Below are 14,749 nucleotides of genomic sequence, written 5' to 3'. Positions count from 1 at the left end.
CTAGCTATACACCACATCCTGACATTGAAGAAATGTCAGACAGAGAACTTTTAGTTCAGCTAAAACAATTAATTAAAATACATAGACAATTGTTCCAATATGTCATGCGGACTTTAACAGTCCAACCAGCAATAAAAATTCCACAGCACACCCCTCACCAGGGGAACACAAATAAAATTACACCACAGACTATACAATCAGTCATTGGCAAATTTCCCCGCAAAACGGGAACAAATTCCGTTCTGGTTAGCTCAAAAAATTACTCAAATAGAGGCAGTATTTCCTGATACTACACCTCATGAAAAACACAGAATTCTGACAATCTGTCTACCAATGGGGATTGCACCACATATGGAGGACTGTGACACTTGGGAAACAGTCTTTGCTTCAATATACACAAAAACACATGTGTTCCGTCTATGGCGGTTATACCAGACTTACTAAGACAGATTCAAAATGAATACGGTCCAGAGCCTGCTTTAAATCTAGGTATGAAATTACTGAAAGACTTTAAGCCAGTCTCGGCTATACTACTAGCCAACATAAAAGGAGAAGCAGCATCCATGGCGATACGCCAAAAATTAAAAGAAACAGAAATAACAGAACAACCTTTTGAACTTGCCAGAATAATTGAAAAGTGTTATGAAGAATTAGGTAGAGATAGTTTGGGTGGGAAACCACTAAAACCACAACTAACTGAAAATCCTGAAAAAACCTTTATTAAGAATAATCTTATTACTCCAAAAAATAAGTGGGAGGGTAAACAATTTCAGTCCAAAGGAAGGTCTCCCCAACGGAGAAATAGATCTCCAGGATGAGGGGACAGGTCTCCACAACGGGAACCCTCTGAAAAAAGATACAACCTTAGAAATAGGGACAATTTAACAAAAAAAATCAGACAGATATCAAGATAATGATACACGTCCCTCTCGATCTTTTCAGACTTCCTCACACAAATCGGAAAGAAGAGGACGGTCAGAACATAAAGAAGAGCACGTCAAGTCCAAAGACAAGGAACCTGCTCATCACAGTAAAAAATTACAATTTCCCAAAAAGAAGGTAGCTAGTATTAAAATAAAACATGTCGAGGATTCTGAGGACACAACTCAAGAACGGAGAATGGGCTCAGACAATGCTAGACAGCGCAGCAGAAGTGACCATAGCTCGCAAGATCCTGATGCATCTTCAGGGGACAGAGGACACAAATGAATACATTCAGGTGGAAACTGCAGATACCAGAGTTAGTGTACCCCATAAATTATATGAAATAACATTACGTATAGAAGGGGACACAACTAGGAAAATAAGAAGTCTGTTTTGGGAAAATCTATCTAAAGGCTATGATATCCTCCTAGCAGAGAAAGACTGGCCACCAGAGTTTGTCAGGGAGTGCCCACATGGCGAAGAAATGATTATGCCTGCCTTCTCAAATCACATTCCAATTCATAAAAAACACACATATGCTAGAAAATGGGCAGTGGCCCAAGCCCCTGCATTATATAAAAATCATGTAGGATGGGATGAGGATTCTCCTCACCATAAAATTCAGTTAAAAAATCAACCTACTGCACAGAGGCAGTATCCTGTTAAGCAAGAAGCTAAAAAACAGGTCAGGGAGATCTTAGATCAACTTGAATACCAGGGGGTGATTGAAATATGCACCTCACAAATGAACAACCCTTTGTTTCCTGTCTCCAAACCAGACAATTCATATCGTCTAGTTTTGGACTACAGACACCTAAACTCTTGTTGCAAAACATTTGCAGTACAAAACTCACACAGTGCAGCATTAATGAATAACATCGTGCGCAAAAAATATAAAACGACATTAGATATTTCAAATGGTTTCTTCTGTCAAAACATTGCACCAGAAAGCAGGTATTTGACCGCTTTCTCCAGTATGGGGGCCCAGCGGCAATTTTGTCGTCTCCCCCAGGGATTCAAGAACAGCCCAGGATTATTTTCAGCCAGGGTAACAGAATTAATACAAATGTATGATGATGAGGCATTATCTTATGTCGATGACATCTATCTTACAGACGATGACCTGGAGACACACTTGAAAAGAGTGAACACCATTATACTTGGGTTCGCATCTGAAGGGTACAAATTCAACTTTAATAAGTCACGAATTGCCCACCTCACTGTCCTACTCTTAGGATATGAGTTATCAAGTGAAGGCAAAAGCCTAGCAGACAACTTCTTAGAGAAGTGTGCAGTACTCCAAGCTACAAAAATGCTGAAAAACTTGCAATCAATTCTAGGTTTCCTGAATTTTGGAAGAACTTACATTCTAAACTACGCAGAGAGGGTTAAACCCCTCTACGACTTAATAAAAACCTGATTTCAAACCAATTAATTGGACTCAGAAACACACAAAAATTTTACTATCAATACAAACAGACATGTTAACTAAAACAAAACTGCAAACACGCGCAAACGAACGCAACCTTGTAATCCGAGTCATCCCAGGAAGATGCGGATTTACGTACCTGACCTCTAATGAGGGAGAAACGGTACCAATAACTTATAAATCACACTTGTACACACAAGCTGAAATGAAATTCAGTTCTACTGAAAAAATTCTGACTGCGGTCCAAACTGCTGTAGCAAAAGAAAGAGCCCTCGCACAAGGTAAACGTATAATAATCGTTACACCGGTACCTGCCCTAGAGGGAGTAACAAGAGCCAGCATTCCGAATGCTAAACCTTTACATCCGAGATGGATACAATGGGTTAATTCGCTTGCTGCATCAGACGTAGTATACAAATTTGACCCTAACTTAAAAACACAAGAATTTCTCCAATACGAATATGAATGTCCTCTGCCGACTGAGATCATGCCTCTAGAACATTACGGCTGTATAATATATACAGACGGTTCAGCACAACCCGCAGTTGGGGGTAAACAAGCATATAGTGCTGCGTGCGCGATTGTTAAAGGTCGTTGGCACGAAGGAAAATTTAGACCACTGGTCACTAAAACTCAATCACTCGGAGACTGTACAGCTCAGCGAGCTGAACTACAGGCTTTTAAAATGGCGCTGGAAAATACCGATCGCGAATTCACCACACTAATAGTGTGCGATTCGTATTATTGCGTCCAGTCTTACAATGAATACTTGCAGAACTGGGTTCAAAACGGTTTCAAAGATGCGAAAGGTGGCACAATCAAGCATAAAATGCTTTGGGAACAAGTAGTTCTTTTACAGAAAGAACTACAAAAGACTCACGTGATACATACACTGAGTCATCAACGTGATGGCGTTCACGTTTCAGGAAATTCATTGGCTGATGAGGCCGCGAAGGCAGCTGTGCAAACGGCTTCCGTAGCTGCGATTACTCGGTCAAAAACAAAAATAGACAGCAAGATAATACAAGCTGTCAGTGCTTCAGTAAAAAACAGTGGTAAGACACTCTCGAAAAGCTTTCCAGTAAAGTACTCATACAAAACTGATGCAAATAATGTTCCTTTTGCTGTAATCCCTGGAGTGGGGGATAGGGCAATTCCAAACATGGAACATAGGTTAGGACTAATTTTAGTAGCACATGAAGGGCTCGCTTCTGCACATGCTGGTGTTTCCGACACAGTATCGTTATTAAAACAGAGATATTGGTGGCCACGCATGAGAAAACAGACTAGAAACTATGTTTTAGAATGTGAAATATGCCAAGAAATGAAGGTATCCACAGTGAAACGACCTGCACAGACGCCCCTTCTAATCTCCGATAAACCATTAGCATGTGTTTACCTGGACCACTGTGGCCCTTTACAAAGGGATGGCAACTATAAATATATCATGGTCGCAGTGGAATCCTGCACGAGATTCATTTGGATGTGGCCCCAGCGCTCAGCTGACGCCAGAACTGTTATAAAAGATTTGCGAGTCTTTATCGGCACATACGCAATTGGCATGCTACATTCTGACCAGGGTCCTGCGTTTAGCCCTCGAGCTTACAAGGAGGCCATGACCAGCTGGGGCATTGCATTGCGGTACTCTAGTCCATTCCATCCTGAGGGAAATGCGGTAGTGGAGAGAAAGAACCGTGACATAAAGCAATCTATAACAGCGAGAGTATTAGGTTCGGGTGATGGGTGGGTCAAACATCTAATAAGTGTCCAACGTAGTCTTAATAATCTGCCAAGACATTCTCTGGGTGGAATCACTCCATATGAACTTTTGTTTCGTACAAGAATGATAATCGAAGACCTCGATAGTCAGACTTCAGTGGTGGAACAAAAAACCTTTGATATCAAGGATCGTTTGGCTGTTTTACAGGACTTAAATGAGACAAGAAGAAGTCTAAGTAACACAAAGCTAAAGCCAACGGCCACTGAAGAAAAACCACCTTTCCCAGCAAGACCTGTCTGGATTCCAAAGATTGGGGATCTGGTCAGAGAAAAGATTGCGGTGAAGAAGGAATTTGGGCCTTCTTACAGAAAAGCAGTACCTGTCTTAGCGATCAGCGGAACAAGATCAGTAGTACTACCGCCCCTTGCTGGTAAAAAGGAAAACAGAGTTGTATCAATCGACCTGGTAAAACCGCAATCATGTGGCCAATAATAAGTAGTAGGCCCAGTGGACTCCCAAGATGTAGCAGAGGATCAAACCTTGCTACAATTCAAAAGGTTCAAACTGAGAGACTAATCACATTTCATAAACCTGCAGTGAATAAAGAAGGACTATGCAACAAAGCCATGGAACTTGTGCCTCTTGAAACCCAAATAACAGTTCGTCAAGACACGCCTGTCTACAATGATGTGAGATCTGACTATACAAACATGGCGAAAGAAGAAGCAGCTGCAGTGATTTCAAGTAATCCTGATGCAATCCCAACAATTGACAGAACTTCTTCTGGCTACTTTATCAACCTCGATAACTTTTCTGAGGATCCCAGTGAACCTGAGGATAAGCCAGCAAAGAAAAACTTAAAGGAAAAAATAACAGAACTCCTTTATCTACTGGAAAAAACATATCTGGTTTCACCATGGGTTGAATTTTGGATTAGGTATATTTTTCCTCCTGCTCTGGCTCGTACTAGTGTTAAGCTTGGGAAGGATGATTGATGGAAAATATAGTACTATGGATACAGCAAGTAAGAAAATCAACTTGGTCTTGAAACCTTACAAATCATCTCATCGTGAAAGAAGAGGCCTGTCAGCAGTGAACATCACAGCCGTTCCTATACCTGGGGGTATAGCATGGGACAGAACTGATTATGACATCTATGGTCCGGTGGAATTATTGAATATTTCACATCAGTTTAAGGTTTCTTTGAGGGACTTTGTCGCACCCAGTAAATTTTCTGATGATTGGGACTTTAACACTGTTAACAACATGATGAAAGATTTAGAAATGTCAGCTAAATTTACAGAACATGACTACTTAGAAGGTTCATCAGATTATGAACAAATGTATCATTATGGTGACCATTATTTGCATAAACCTGCAAGCCCTAGAAATGTGTTTCACTACAATCAATGGGAATATTGTCCAACGCGCCAAAAGGCAGCTATAAAACATTTCAATAAAAGTGTTCGTACTTCTCAGGGTTTAATGTTACCAATCCAGAAACGTTTTATTTTAAAAATATAAATAAGACAGGAATGAAAACAATGTTGACCAATACTAAACAAATTTATTCAGCAAACTTTTATGCTCAATTGTCTGCATTAGGTTTTAACTTTTGGAAAGACAACATTGAGACGAAAACCGTCTGGGGCACTAAAGATTGGCAGGTACAGGGCATAGAAGCCTTATTTAGAGCCTGCATCATTCCAGAACAAATTATGTTTTTAAATGACACTGTTCAACAAACTTCTTGTCTTGGCCTAGCTAAGATAAAAGATTTAAATAAACCGTCTATACCTAAACCCACATCTGACAGTGATAATGCTACAGAAGAGGAGGTGGACGTACCATATATTTTAAAACAGAACAGAACTAATCCTGATTCGAAAAAATGGTTAATCTGGCCCACAGACACAAATAACTGCCAAGATAGATTCCTGAACAAGACACAGGGGTTCAAAATGAATAGGGCAGATCCAAGATATTCCCAGAGACAACATCCAGGGATAGTAACCACTTACAGTGTAGGGAAGCTGTGCCTTGAGTGGCTTCAGAAATCTACACTTCCAGAAATTAAACAACACTTATCTTTACTTAAAGAATGCAATAATTTGCGAGATTTCTTAATGGGGCCTCGCAAACCACAGCAAAAACGTTTCATATATGCCGGAATATATGCGGCATACAACGAAATATGGAAAGTGACGCAAATGGAAACTGCAGAAAGAATACGAGAAATTGATCGTATAAATTTAGAAAAAAAGCCTCTCTGTAGTGGACAATGGGTTAATGACTCTGTCCTCCAGAATTTATTCTTTGGACAGCATCGTGTCATCTGCCATTGACATCATAGAGCAAGACTTGTTGATGTTACAACATGGCCAGTTTCAATTACGTTCTATCATGCTGCCAGGCTGTACGTTGCAAAATCTGCGTTCAGGCTATGTGCCATGGCATCTAATCAATACCACGTCATTGTTTGCTGTATTTAACCTTACAGATAAACAAATCTCTTTGACACAAAGAGGAGCAGACTATACGGTGCTGAGCATTGAAAAACTCGAAAGATTACAATTAACAGTTTCTGAGAAATCTGTCAATGAATGGATAATTCATGGCACCATTACGATACCAGTGACGTTTTTCCTGTTTCAGTATTGTCTGGAGCATATACCAGCGGGCCTGTATGAAAGGTTGGGTAAAGAATACATTAAGTCGACCTGGGTTTTACCATACACACACAGATGTGGGAATGGGGGACATGAAGTATTCCTTAGTGGTAAGAATTGTAAAAACTCACTGAGTGGTACACTTTTGTGCCAGGGTATTAATTTGCACGGAGCCTGCGACGGTTCTACAAATAACCTCTCGTGCCACCTGCACGGTTCCCCCTCCACAGCGATAGTACCGATTTTCAGGCAGCTATTCAATGGCAGCTACGTTATGCTCAAGGATCACAGCTGTTGTGGCATGTTGCCAGGAAAAAGTTATCTCGTAACTGTGTCATCCACGGTCATTTGTTGTATGCAAGTATTGTATCCAAAAAGTGAGACAGGAAGGGAGACGGCTCTATGGCCTTCACTGAATATCTCTTCTATACGAATTGATACTTTAAGCAGAATGAAAGCCATTCTTTTACATAAAAATGTGCCACTGACCTCGTCTAGAGAAACGTATGATCTGCAAGTAGCAAGGTCTCCTGCAGAGATACATGCATTATTATCAACAAACTGCCCAGTACATTTCGCAGAAATGTTAAGTCAAATCTTAAACATGTCTGATACCAGCGGCATCGCACATGTATTTAAGACGATTTTTTCTGGACTATTAACACCATTTGAAGCAGTCCTCTGCATTTTTCCAAATTTCGTGCACTCTGTATTCAGCGGCCTGCCTCTCATCTTGGGACTAGTAGCAGGAATTCTATTTTTATTCCTTCTGCTCCCATTTGGCAAGTCCGGTCACCAGCAACACCCAGACTACCATGGAACAATGCCTCCTTGCCATGAGGTATCGTGAAAGGATTTCACAGATTCTTGGCATGGCTCGTTTAAGAGATCTGAACACAACCTGGTTTCTATCGTTCAGACCAATCTGGCAAGATTGCATCTTACCTGTTCTTCGATGCCTGATTTGCGGACAGGAATGCGTGTTGGACATTTGTCTTACACTTCCATCAGTACTGCCATCGGATGTTGACGCTTTGCTAGGTCCAGTAACGGCTCATGCATCGTGTTGTCCCCAACGGCTGCCAATTCTGATGACGGCATTCATTGAGGTCTCACCGGCAAGTCTAACTGAGGGTGAGATACGAGAAACTGCAGGCATACAGGTACCATCTACTACGGACATTACTAATGCATCAAACGCTGACGGCAATGATCCACACTTCTGCACTTTTGATCTGCTAACTGAATTGGTTCCACTTTCACCTACCACGGTAGACGGTTTTCTTTGCGAGCCTAGATTATCTGATGTTTTCTCCTGACACTCTTGAGAATAACTTTTGTTTATTTCACACAGCGTTCCCTGAACTCTGCAATTCGGCCTTGAACTTTTCAAAACAATCCACTATTTTGAACTTTTTCCAAAATAGAAATGGCACAGCGTAATCTGCTTAAAGTAGAACTATTCTTAGAGAACAAGATTTCGTGTTTAAACTTCCTAATTGACAATATTTGGCTTCAACCTCGAAAACAAACACAGTTAAAAACGTATGCTATGGGACAGATTTTAGGTATCAATTGATGAATGTACTTTCGTTTTATTTAATGAGAGAAAATATGCTCATGATTTATGCTTGATTTCAGATGACGCCTATAACTTTTGCATACAGTTTATACTCATTTCATGTGAACAAGCCTATTCAAATGCAGTTTTGTATTTTGGGGTGGTATTGTGAAGAATTTGCTTTAAATATGTTCAGTGCTTAGATGTTATTGAACTTAATAATCGTGGAGTGGGTGTTATGTGGGAATCTAGTACCCTAGTGTAATTTTCCCGATTGATGCCCATATATAGGTATAAATCACCCAATCCTTATATAGGCATAGGAATCATTGCCTTATTTAGTCTTAGCCTGTGCAGCCCAAATACGGCATGGCTACTTCCACTAAACCCTGAGAATTCACAATGATTTCTTGGAAAAACCAGCCTTCAGAAGTCAGGGACTTCCCCCTGCTTGAATACTAATTTATCCAAGAACTCCTGGAGTTTTCAAGGAACTGAGGCACTAGTGACGTTATGTCCAATCTTACGTCAAACTCAGAACCTTCAAAGTATAAATACGCCTACATTTGCCCAGTCAAACACACGGTGGTTTAGGAGCAGATCGACTAACTACTTGCCAGACGCCCTGCTGCTGCAAGTGCCGAAGGAAGCCGACCCTCCAACTGACGCACTGAGAAGACGCTGTCTTTTCTCTTGCCGAGAAATCCAGCTCCGGTGTTTCCAAGCTACCCTTGTGGGTTGCTGGGAGATCGAGTCCTGAGAGAGAGATGCAAGACCTCTATCATTCTAAAACCAAGTTACGGAGCTGATTAGACCCGTAGAGAATTCTTGGAACAGATTCTTGGCAGAAAATTACTAGACTTAAGCTGCACCACACTTACTCCTTCCTTGTACTAGACTTAGGTTAGGTACACCGGGGTAGGCGTATTTTAGAATCACCAGTTGAGTACTTTTAGCCACTATTTTATCACTGTATGCATTTTATGTATTCTATGTTTATGGCTTAGAAACCATATCATGCTCTTACAGTACTATTTTATAATACTATTCGTATTATATGCATTGTACTTCTCAACTAGCATTTCAATTGTAGCAGTGCATTTCTTATGCTTAAGAAATAAGACTGTTCAATAAATACCTTTATTGAAAACGCCCGTCTCTCTATTTCTAAGCAACTCTGGTGAAACGAAGCATGCACATCTGGCTGAGTGAAATAGCCGTCTATTGTTTCCGCGACTCTAGAGATACGTTTCATTCTGGGGAAACAAAGTTGTCATGTTATATGGTTGTCAGAGACTTATTCCTTCTTGTACTTTCGAGAAAGTTTCTAGTGACCTCTGAGCTAGCTGGCACTCACAATTAAGTCTAATATATTCGGCAGAGACCTAGTCGACATAAGTCCTACGTCTAAGCTGTAAGGATATATTATTCCAATGCGCAGAGCCTATTGGGAATATAGGAACTACACTACAGGTCAATGCCACCTTTCCACCTGTCTGTTACCTGGGGCGGCATAATCCTGGCTTCGCTCAGGTGTCCCTCAGCATATCAGTTAGAGCCTCATAGAAGGACAACAGAGGTTCATGGTTGGTTTGCCCCGGGTTAAGGACAGGGCCAAACTGGCCGTATCGAGCTCCAGGCGTTTCCCAGTGGGCCAGAAGGGTGGGGGCCGGTTTTGGTACATGGGGTCGGTTTGGCAGCAGTGCTACAATATTGGCCCTCTGTACCAAAAGCAGAAGCAGTGTTTCCCACCAGAAAGCCCCACCCACCCCGGCGGCCAGCCTGACTTAATTGCCTGGGCCAGTTTGCGTTCCCTGTCCAGCCCTGGTTAAGGACCCCAGTGAGGACATAACTCTTTACTTCTGTTGTGGGGAGAGTGAGGTCCAACACCTCTGCAGTCCTCCTAATTACTATTACTAAGGAGGAGGAATCCTCAATTCCCATAGATGGATGTGGGGAGATTAGACGAATATCTGGAGAGGTGGCCAGACCACTGGCATCTTGCAGGGCATCAAAAAGATTGCCATCATCAAGGTCCCCATAAGTGTGGTCATCTGCCTCCTCTTAATCTCTTGGGGAGAAGTGTGCATATCTGTGTTTGGATTAGTCTGGGTGGTAAGGAATGGGTTTCAGAGTCCAATAAGTGTTGTCTCCACCTCTGGCATTGATGCCAGAGCTCGAGCTGGTGGAATTGGTCGCAGTGTAGGGGGAGGTGTTGGATGTTGAACCATCGCTGGTGGTAGCAGCTTCGAGGGAAGGAATGGCTGCTTTGAGAAGGAAGGACTGTTACAAACCATATAACAGCCTCTGTGAGTCATTAGTAGTGGTCTTGAAAGACTAGAATTCATGAAATAAAATTACTAATGTTGGCAGTTTCAGTTGGAAATAGGGCAATTTGGCAGAGCTTGCAGTACAACTCCAAGAAGGCTACGTGACGGCCGGTGCGTTGTTAAGGGGAATCCAGGTAGGCGGAGCATGGATGGCCAACAGGAATAAAAGTGAGAGAATTGAATATCGTTCAAGGACAATATAAAATTTAACTCAATTAAGACTTAAGTTTAATAAGACAGGACAAAAGAACTTTGCAATGTGTGGCTAGTGATATTTTTACTGCACCCTCAGTCAATGGCAAGGAAACCCTGTAAATAATTATTTTCTAGTAAAATACAGTGATAAAGATAAACAAAAGTGAAGGAACCTTGTGGAAAACAAATGGAACACTGAATGAAAAAGTAAAAGTCTTGTCAGGAGGTAAAAGAAAATGATGTCTTGCATCAATACAATCTAAAGAAAGTAATATGTAACGATAACTTGATTTCTGTGATTTCAGTCATTTTATTTAATATTTGTATGGTGCAGCAAGACGGCTAAGAGAGATAATTATAACTCAAAGGCTTTCTCCAAAAGAGATAATTTACTGTTTTTAAGGTGCACTGGGAAATAACGCTCAAAGGTGCATGGGGGAGGGAAGGATATATGCAAAAAAATATTTATTTTGTTGCTTCACGTCACCTTCCCAGCCATTTCGGTCCCCAACCCCTTGTTCTCATTTGGCCTCTCAAACTCTCTGTTCCTTGAGTGGAAAATTCAGGGATTTTGTGCTGCTTGAAGGTAGGCCCCCTTTAGCATTGTGCCACCGCTGCTTGAGGCCTTGTCAGCCTTGAAAATGTAACAGCAGGGACTGCTCCTGCTGTGAGAAAATAACAGACAAAATAAAGAGCGAGGCATACCACTGGATGGGGGACATATCGGAGACCCTCAAAATGACTATCGTCAGCATGAGCTTGTTTAAATCGTACTTTTCCTTCAGTCAATTTTAGCTCCAGGTGTGGCGACCAGGCCAGGTACGGGTTTCTCTCCAGAGACATTTTCCTTTCACAATGCAGCCCAGTGCCACTCATTCATAGCAGATGCATACTTTCATTATTTACAGGGTAGCTGGGAGCATGTATTGAGATAGAAATGACAACAAGCACTTTACTGAAAAGATTAGTTTCTACATAATAACAAGTTTATCTCTATACTGACGATAACAAACCTCTAATAAATTACTGTACCATGTTTCATCAAGAGCTTTCCAAGTAACAACTTGGACTTTGGCTTGCAAACCACCTTCCTGGTATTTCCCGGAACTGGTTTTTCTTCCAATGAAATTAACATTAGAAACAAATTGCCTCGCAGAAAGGTAACATACGTGTTTTCGAAATGGCATTTCGCCCCACTATATATATGGGACAGCATCTTCTATTTGTGTCATAGAGACAGTGGAAAAAAGACCTAAATACAAGTTAAAAATATTTCAGAGGCTACAAGCAGGTGTTACAAGCACAAGGCACATTATAGTATTGAGGTCCGACATGAATATGACTCTATTGGGCATCTATAAAAAGCATTTGCAATGCAATAGGTCTCGCATTTACGCAAGTTTGAGCTGTTGGCAGTGTAAATGATAATGCCTTTTTGTATGATTTGTTTTTTAAAACATAAATAAAAAGGTATTGCCATTTACAATGCAAATAGCTTAAACTCGTGTAAATGCGAGACCTTTTGCATTGCAAATGCTTGTTTTGGTAGGCACAGGGAGATTATAAGTGATTTGCCCAGAATCACAGGATGTGAAGTCGATCCAGAGGCTCGTACTTACTCAACATCATGTAATTGAGACAAGATGCTGTTCGCTTCGCATGCGATAGTGTGCTATTTTTGTTTTCGAAGCGCTTTCTTTCAGCCAAAATGGGCAAGAATGCATTTTGCTCTAAAAAAGTAATGTACAACGCCACACTGGCATTTTGCATAATGTACATTTGCCCCCGTAACTTTGTGTTTCTTCACTGGGAAAATGTTTATCCCCGTTGAGAAAATTCTTTTACACTCCAGGGAATTCCAGGGGGCGGGGTTCTGTCTCTGTCCCGTCCGGCCCCCCCTTACAGCTTTCGCTCTTTCCTTGTATGTGTGCTTGCGGGGTTGCAACATAGCTTCAAAAAGTTTGCGATACGATATCCCTTCTTTCACACAAAAAACTGCACATTTTGGGTGTTTACTGCATCTCACAGAGCACCTTTGTGTAATACGACAGCCCCTCTTTCATTCACTTAACCCTTAATTTATGGTGGTGCGAGCCCCACGGACCTCACCCCTCCTACAGACGTCTCGCTGTCGTTTTAAGTATTCACTAATCCTGACTGAGGTGACATTTCGAAAGGCAAATGGCTTTTGTTTGTGAATATTTGTTTGTTGAGGTTGACACACTGCACAGACCATGCTCAGCAGAGGCGTCAGAGCGCTGTAGAGAGCATAGTGCGCATAATAGAGCGAAGGCAAAAATCATAACTAGACAAAACTCAAGGGTCTGGTGGCCTAACGGCTAGAGCGGCTGGCCTTGAGCTGGAGAACCAGCTAAAGCATTTGATTCTGGGCAAATCACTTGTGACTAAAAAAACGTGTTTGTTTGCAATGCAACTGGTGCTTATGGAAAGAGCTCTGGTTCCTTCGGGTTAAAAAAGATTTATAGAGTTCAAGATGTGATGGAAAGTGCACAGGGTGGGCAGAAATATTTATAATCGGGTATTTCTGTGTATGCACTCTCTTTTAAAACAAATTGCTGTCCGGGGCGTTAGTGGGGTTCACCTGCAGAAAACAAGGCTACAACTACCACAGCGCAGTTGTTTTGACGAAATTGTATGCCTTACTGACATTCAGTCCCATGTATGCGTGATGTCTTGTGCAGAACCTCTGGGTCGCTTTCAGCAAATATTTGCTTTAAGGCTTGTATCTTCACTTTGTTTCTCCATCATTTAGAGTGGACCACAAATGTGTTAGTACTTTTGCAACTTCCTCTAAATCACGACTAACGCACAATGTTTGGCCAACTGATAGCTTTGCTTGTGTGAGTCCTGTGAAGTTTTAGAGAGCAGGGGAGGGTGTATGGGGGCATCACAGAAGATGATGAATTTGCAACACAAACGTAGATTTTTTAATTTTCCGTTTAGAGGTAGGGGAAAAGTTGCAAAAATATCAACCGGGGATGGGCAGTTAATAAGAAGTCTCCAACAACACATCACGCCTCCGGTGATGGTTCTGTCCCCAGCATGGCTCCAATCTTCACACGCTTTCTTCTGTTTTTACTCTGAGTCATTGTCCTCGAGGGGAGGGCAGCAGCCATGGGAGGCAAAGCCCTGATTGAGAAGGGGTCCGCGCGAAGCTCTCGGTAGGGGGGGGGAGGGCATCCTTAAATAAGTAATTGACAGACAGGAATTCTCTGTGAACCTGGCATGCCGTCTTTTCAAGCAGGTAAGCTGAAGAGTTAGGAAAAAACTCAGGGAATTAAATACATCCATTAAATATAATTAAAACTGAGAAACTTTGAAAATGATACCTTTAAAAACAAGTGCTCCCCAGGCATCCGCTGTTTATTTTTGCATCGTGCTTTCACTTTAAAGTTAAAGCGAGATGCAAAAATAAACACAGGCGCCATGTCTCCTTTTTTTTCCGTCCCAATCAGAGAGCCGGACTGGCGCGTGCAGGGCAGCCGTAATGCAGGCGAGCCAGTCCGGGTGGGCCGGCCAAAAAAGCGAAAAGGAGGCACCTCGGAATCCTTATTTCCAATGGTAGCGCACTGTTTAACAAACAGTGTCGTGAGCCATTGGGAATAAGGGGCGGAGCTTCAAGCCCTTTTCAGAAAGTACTTATCTGCAATAAATCTCGCCGAGCAAGCTGCGCATGTGCGCAGCAACGCTAGGCGAGACATAAAAATGGGTGAAAGGCACTCAGAACACAGGCTAAATCACATGTGCACTAGCCTCACAGAAGGAAAAGATTCCAACATGGCATAACACCAAAACACTAGAAAGGGTTCCTTTTCCTTCCCCGTAAGACCCTAGATATTTGATAAAATACCTATGTCATCTGCAAAGGCTCTTGAAGTATGTCCCAATAGGATCTGCTCC

General features: G+C 41.8%; 1 protein-coding gene across 1 annotated transcript in view; it reads right to left on the bottom strand.

The window, feature by feature from the left end:
• Nucleotides 1–14,749, bottom strand: part of POLR3B (RNA polymerase III subunit B) — a 943,591-nt gene that overhangs the window by 425,320 nt on the left and 503,522 nt on the right. The window lies entirely within an intron of this gene.

This window comes from Lissotriton helveticus, chromosome 1_1, assembly GCF_964261635.1.
Source record: "Lissotriton helveticus chromosome 1_1, aLisHel1.1, whole genome shotgun sequence".
Classification (NCBI taxonomy): Eukaryota; Metazoa; Chordata; class Amphibia; order Caudata; family Salamandridae; genus Lissotriton; species Lissotriton helveticus.
Note: the sequence above shows the minus strand (reverse complement) of the source record. Positions and strands in the feature narration are given on the sequence as shown.